Raw genomic sequence first — 7,683 nt, forward strand, 5'->3', positions numbered from 1 at the left:
AATGCGACAGGCATTGTGGTGTTGGAGGTGCTTAGACATAGAATATTTGGAATCATCTGGTTATATAGAGCATCCAGTAACATCTGGCTTATTGGTCCACAAGATTTCTCAGAAAATAAGGGTTCCTGTTTGCATGTATTGAACTGCTCGTACTAATTTCTGCTACTCCATTCCATACAGTTTTCTCCAGATGTTCAGTCTTGCCGCAGCAATGTTTGCTACACATTGATCGACATCAAGGTGGTGCTCGGTGAGGAAGGTTCACAGCTTCATGGGTTCATCAGGTGCGCAAAAGATCATAACTGAATCCTAGGATGAATGCTCAAAACTCCCAATTGCATTTCATTGTTCAAATCCATCTGTTCCAGCTAGAAAACAAAAGTGTGATACAAAACTGAAATCCAGGGTCAACGTTTCCAGCTGTAGGTGAGATTAGAACCAAGGATCAAAATAGTCAAAAATAAATCTCTTGAGGAATTCAAGGGAAACTTCACTTGGGGAACCATAATTTGTCAAAGTACATGTCATTGATACATTTTAAAGAAAAATTAAGGAAGCACATAAGGGACTAAGGAATAGAGGGAGACATTGATAGTATTAGATGAAGAAATATGGGAGGATCTCCCAAATAGATAATTAATATTTGTAAAGAGATGTGGCAGTGAATGTCATGTTTCTGTATTATGTTTTTTAAGATGTACTGAAAGATAAAAGTTTCCAGCAGAAACCGATCAGGGATTATTAGCAAAGCTCTGAGTCATGCTTGACATTCTGTATTTCTGTGCCAAGTCTATTCTCAAAGTGTAGAAATGTCTAACTCTTTGTTGCAGCAAAAAAACACTGAACTGCCATTGGATCAGTGTCCATGAGAATGAAAGGTGGGAAACCCCGGGAAAATTATTCTTTTTTTTCTTTATCTTAAGTAAACATTTGACAATAGACAATAGATGCAGGAGTAGGCCATTCAGCCCTTTGAGCCAGCACCGCCATTCAATGTGATCATGGCTGATCATCCACAATCAGTACCCCGTTCCTGCCCTCTGCCCATATCACTTGACTCCGCTATCTTTAAGAGCTATATCTAACCCTTCCTTGAAAGCATCCAGAGAATTGGCCTCCACTGCCTTCTGAGGCAGAGCGTTCCATAGATCCACAACTCTCTGGGTGAAAAAGTTTTTCCTCAACTCTGTTCTAAATGGCCTACCCCTTATTCTTAAACTGTGGCCTCTGGTACTGGACTCCCCCAACATCGGGAACATGTTTCCTGCCTCTAGAGTGTTCAATCCCTTAATAATCTTATATGTTTCAATCAGGTCTCCTCTCAACCTTCTAAATTCCAGTGTATACAAGCCCAGTCGCTCCAATCTTTCAACATATGACAGTCCCGCCATCCTGGGAATCAACCTCGTGAACCTACACTGCACTCCCTCAATAGCAAGAATGTCCTTCCTCAAATTTGGAGATCAAAACTGAACACAATACTCCAGGTGTGGTCTCACCAGGGCCTTGTACAACTGCAGAAGAACCTCTTTGCTCCTATACTCAACATGCCACCATGCCATTAGCTTTCTTCACTGACTGTTGTACCTGCATGCTTACTTTCAGTGACTGATGAACAAGGACACCTAGATCTCGTTGTACTTCCCTTTTTCCTAACTTGACACCATTCAGATAGTAATCTGCCTTCCTGTTCTTGCCACCAAAGTGGATAACCTCACATTTATCCACATTAAACTGCATCTGCCATGCATTTACCCACTCCCCCAAACTGTCCAAGTCACCCTGCATTCTCCTAACATCCTCCTCATATTTCACACTGCCACCCAGCTTTGTGTCATCTGCAAATTTGCTAATGTTACTTTTAATCCCTTCATCTAAATCATTAATGTATATTGTAAGTAGCTGCGGTCCCAGCACTGAGCCTTGCGGTACCCTTTGCTTACTGTGAAATAGCAGTCCATTTTAAGTCTCATCAATTCTCTCTTCATTCGGCAGATGGAACATGTGTTGTCGAGTCATTATCCATTTTGGACCATTGCCAAAGAATAATCTCATTCCCAGTATTCCTTCAAATTAATAAAACTGCAGTCTGTATCTGCTACTTCTGAATAACTTGGTGTCCAATGACTACTGGAACAAAGTAAAGTCATCTTCTACTTTATCCCCATGCCAATAAAACATGAAAAGATTGTTTTAATCTGCCATTGGTTTTAAGCATATATTTAAAGCATGGGGTACCTTAGAAAGTGGATCAGGCTTTCAAATGATATATGTGGCGTAGGAAAATGTTCCAAGCAGCATCAAATGAAGTCTCACCAGTAGGCAGACAAATAGTGGGACTTTGACGGAGTAAAGAGGGTTTAGACATAGTTTGATGTAGTCTTGACTCTCCTTGAAGAGTCAACAGTGTTTGTCATCGATGGTGTTTGTCTCTTTACTTTTCTCCAAGTGTTACTAATAGCTGTTAACTTGCCTAAAGCTATAAGAAAGCACTGAATTAAAAGCACAAGAACCTCATTGATTAATGGGAATTTATTCTGTTTAAATTCACAAGGCTTCTGTATGTACCAGCAAGCAGGGTAACCACTCAATTTTATTCAGTAGTTAAAATACTTGATAGTATAATTTTTGCAGTCATGAGTCAGCAAAGGTACCAAGCTAATGTGATGTGTAATGGTTGTTTCAGTGGACTAATAATGCAGACTTCTGTTCAAATACCATCAACACAGTTTGTGAATTTGAATTAAGTCAGGAAAACAAAAATGAAATAAACTCTGAAACAGTAAAATGTAGCTATCAGGTTGTAATGAAACCAATGTTCCTCAGGCAAGGAAGAATACTTCTCTTTCCAAGTGACTTAGCAAGCCATTTAGTTGTATCAAGTCATGATTACAGGAAATAAAAACTGGATCGATTACCCATCTTTGTTATTTGAAACCAACAAATCAATGGCTGAGTTGACCTTTTAAAAACTACTCACTTACAGAAGTCACTAGTACTGAAGTTGGGAGTATCCTATAGTCCATTCAAGGTGCAGCCAAATATTGTTCTAGTCATAAGATTCCAACTTTCTTCCAACATCCCAAGGTCCAACATCATAATCCTTGTGCATGTCCCATTTCATTTAAAGTCTGATCCAACAGACAGACAGCATTTCTGCAACTGATTGTGCAGAAATATTTTTTAAAAACTGCCTGAACTTAAAAATGGGACAATATGGGGAAATTTACAACGCTCTGATGGCACACAGATAATACCAGAGGACTGGGGATTGGTGAATGTTATTCAGTAGTTCAAAAAACAATGAAGTAAGAATGGCCAGCCACTACAGGTCAGTCAGTGCTGGGAAAGCTTTTCAAACATAGACCTGAGACAGGATTAATAGTCATCTGGAGGAAAATGGATTGCTTCAGACAGGTCAGCTTGGATTTGTTGAGTTTTAACTAAGAGTTAATTAAGTTGATACAATTTTTTGATAATATAGTAGTTAGGTTTGATGAGAGTATTGCATTTGCTATGGTGTATAACATATTGTGTAACGAGCTTGTCAGCTAAGATGATGCGCATGGCACCATAGGGACATTGAATACACAGTTGGCTAAAATCAACTAGTGGTAACTCATAGTGAATGATTGTTTTAGGACTAGATGAAGGTGATTAGTCGCATTTTCCAGCATTGTTAACGGGGCTATAGCTTTTATTGATCTATATTAATGACCCAGAGTCGAGGTAGTAACCCTCAAACTCTAAACTTGTTGATGACACAAAACTTTACAAGATCGTAAATTCCAAAGATGGTAGTGATGCTATTAACCAGCCAGTGGAATGGATGGACCCACAATCAATAAATTTTACTGGACAAATTTGAAGTGATTTATTGAAAGAATGAAGAGAGGCAATGTAGACTAAAAAGGATGCAGGAAGGGAGGGAAATGGGGTTCTGGGTACACAAAGCAATGAAAGTGGCAGGGCTGATTGCAAAAACAGTTTCTAAGGCAAGCACAGTTCTGAAATGCATCAATTGAGATACACAATGTAAATCTCAATCTCTGTAAAAAAATAAGAAAGGTGCAATCACTGTGATATGATTATACGACAGATCCCCCAGTGCCTACAAGGACATTGAAGAACAGATAAGCAGGCAGGTTAGGGAAAGGTGTAAGAACAATAGGGTTATAATAATCAGTGGGTTAAATTCCCCTAATATAGATCTTTTTAGAGCAAGGAGTTTAGACGGGGCAGAATTTGTTCAGTGCATCCAAGTGGTTTTCTTAAATTAACCTATATATAGTCCAACAAGTGAAGAGTCCATACTGGAGCTGGTAATGAGCCCAGCAAAGTGATTGATCTTTCAGTGGGTGAACAGTTAGGGAAGAGTGATCACAACTCCTTATGCTTCAAGATAGTTATAAAGCAGGATAAATATGGTCCTTCCTGAAGAATAGTAAATTGGAGCAGGGTAGATTGCGAGAGTATTAGGCGGGGAAACTTGGGAAAGTTAATTGGGAACAGCCGTTTCTGGACAGGTCCACATCTGCCTTGCGGGTAGTGATTAAAGACCTACTATAGAGAGTACAGGACAGGTATGTTCCAAGAAGAAGGAAGGACAAGAATGGTAAGGTAAGAGAACCTTGAATGATGAGAGAGGTGGTGAATTCAGTCAAGAAGAGAAAGAAAGTGCAAGTAAGGCATAGAAAGCTGAAATGAAATAAAGCTCCTGAAAATTATACAGAACTTAAGAAGGAAATTAGGAGAGACAGAGTGGGCCATATGAAGTCCTTGGCAAGTAGGATTAAAGAGAACCCCAAATGTTTGATACATACATCAAGAGCAAAAGGGTAACTAGTTAAAAGACAGGACCACTCAAGAAAAAAACAGGGATTATGTGCTTGGCGAAGGAGGATGTGGCTGAGATCCTAAATTAGTACTTTACATCAATATTTACAAAGGAGAAAGAGGTGGAGGATAGAGAAATTAGTTTGGAGCAGGCTAATTTGCATGGATATTTCAAGATTAAGAAGAAGGTAATCTGGGGTCTCTTAAAGAACATAAAGGTGGATACATCCTAGATCTTAATGGGATATACTCCATGTTCTTGAGAGAGACATGAGATGTGACTACTGGGGCTTTGACTAATATCTTCCTGTCCCCTACAGCCATAAATGAGGTCCCAGAGGACTGGTGGGTAGCTAATGTAGTTTCATTATTGAAGGAGGAAAACAAAGACAATCCAGGAGTCTCTTGCCATTGGTAAGGAAGTTGCTAGAAAGGATTCTTAGGGATATTATTAGTGGCGCATTTGGAAAACCAGGTCTTAATTAGGAACAGTCAACATGGCTTTTTTCAAGGCAAGATATGTCTTCATAACTTGATTGAGACTTTTGAGGAAGTGATGAAGGTGATTGATAATGGTAGAGCTGTGAATGTTGTATGCATTGATTTTTAGTAAGACATTTGATGAAGTCTCTCATTGTTGGCTGATCCAGAGATTGAGATGCCTATGATGCATGGTAAATTGGCTGTTTGGATTCTGAATTGGCTTCCCGATAGAAGACACGGAGGGTAGTGGTCGATGGAACTTACTCTGGTTGGAGGTACGTGACTAGTTACCATCAGGAATCCATATTGGGACCCCTGCTGTTTGTGATATTGATATATATATATATATAAATGACCTGGATGCAAACATAAATGTTCATTTAGAAAGTTTGCAGATGATACAAAAATTGGTGGTGCTGTGGAGAGCATAAAACAGTGATGGCACTGTTAATGGCAAGATACTTAACAGTGATGATGAGCAGAGGGGGGGTTGGTGTTTAAATTCATAGCTCCTTGAAAGCAGCTACACATTTGATAGGGTGGTTAAGAAGGCAAATGGCATGCTTGCCTTTATTAGTTGAGGAATTCAAGAGTTGAGCAGTTACTTTGTAGATTTATAAAACTTTCATTAGGCTGCATTTGGAGTATTGCATTCAGTTTTGGTCACCCAGTCACAGGAAGGATGTCGAGACTTAGAATGTCGATGGTGCAGAAGAGGTTTCGCAGGATGCTGCCTACATTAGTGGGCATGTGCTATAGTGAGCAGTTGTTTTCTCTAGAATGGTGGAGGTTGAGGAAAGTTCTGATAAAGATCTGTAAGAATATGAGAGATATAGATAGAGTAGACAGCCATTATGTCTTTCCCAGGATTGAAATGTCTAGTACCATAGGGCATGCATTTAATGTGGAGGGACTAAGTTCAAAGGAGATGCATGGAACAAGACTTTTACACAGAGTGGTGGGTGTTCACAATGTGCTGCCTAGGATGATGATGGAGGCAAATGCAAAAAAATAGAGATATTCAAGAGCTCTTAGGCAGACATATGAATGTGCAGGAAATGGAAAGATATGTGTGAGCAGAAGGGATTAGTTTATTTGGGCATTTAATCTGAGAATGAATCCTAAGCTATATGGTGGCTTACAGTATAGGCACTTAGATAATAAATTTATTTTGAACTTTGATTATTAATTTGATTAATTTAGCACAACATTGTGGGTGAAGGGCATGTTCCTGTGCCTACTGATTTGGCCTCAGCTGGAGTATTATGTTCAATTTTCATTGTTATATTAAAGGATTTTTAGAAGATTCAGAGAGTTATGAAAATGTTTCCTGAAAGGATAAGATTTCTTTTTTAAGAGAAGGTTGAGGAAAGATTTGAACATAAAATGATGATGAGTCTGGGTAGAATAAATAGTGAGGGTCTGTTCCTATTGAATCAATGATGATATATCACAAGTATAAAGCAAAGAGGAAGGGAATTAAGAGTAAGGAAATCTTGCTGCTATGGTACAGTACTTTGATAAGAAAACAAATGGAGCATTATACACAGTTCTTGCCATCCCTAAGGAAGGTTACGTTCTTCGAAATGGTAGAGTGCACATTCATTTAATTGATTTCTAAGATTAATGTGCTTCCACATGATGTATACTCGAACACATCTGGCCTTCATTGATTGGAATTTAGTACAATGAGAGATATCTCATTGTAATGAATAAGGCTCTGGAAGGGATTGACAACATGGATATAGAGAGACTGTTCTTTTCCATTTTAAAGTCACATTAGAATAACAGATTGTCCATTTAGAATTGTTGTGAGAAGAAATTTATATTACTTTGCTCAGAGGCTAGTAAATATTTTGTATTACTTTACCGGCGAGGACAGCAGTAATCAGCCATCAAGTATATTCAAGGCTCAGATTCAGAGTCTTTGATATTTAAGGGTTATAGGAATTGTGTGGAAAAGTGCATATGACACAGGACTGGCAAGCCTGAAGTGCTGTATGGCCTTTTCCTGGTTTTTAAAAAGACTTTTAGGCTCTTATGGTGTTCCTTATTTTAATGCAAAAGACATGACTGAACTATTCCGAAACTCTCTCAGCCAGAATATTCCTGCATTTTGGTCTGCTCTACAGATCTCCACCATTGCAGGTGCCAATGTACAGCCATTGTCCAGGCATTGACAAGAATTGACTGAATACACTGATGCAATGGGCAAAACTCACAAATGTGAACTGACAGGGGTTGGAGTCAACAGCAAGATGTGACCAAAGCCTCTTGTGTACAATAATGCTGTGGGTCTGCCCGATAATGCTCAGGCTCCCTGCTCCAGTTTTTCTTTTAGATACAGCACAGAACTGGCTCTTC

The sequence above is a fragment of the Hemitrygon akajei genome, chromosome 11, assembly GCF_048418815.1.
Source record: "Hemitrygon akajei chromosome 11, sHemAka1.3, whole genome shotgun sequence".
NCBI lineage: Eukaryota > Metazoa > Chordata > Chondrichthyes > Myliobatiformes > Dasyatidae > Hemitrygon > Hemitrygon akajei.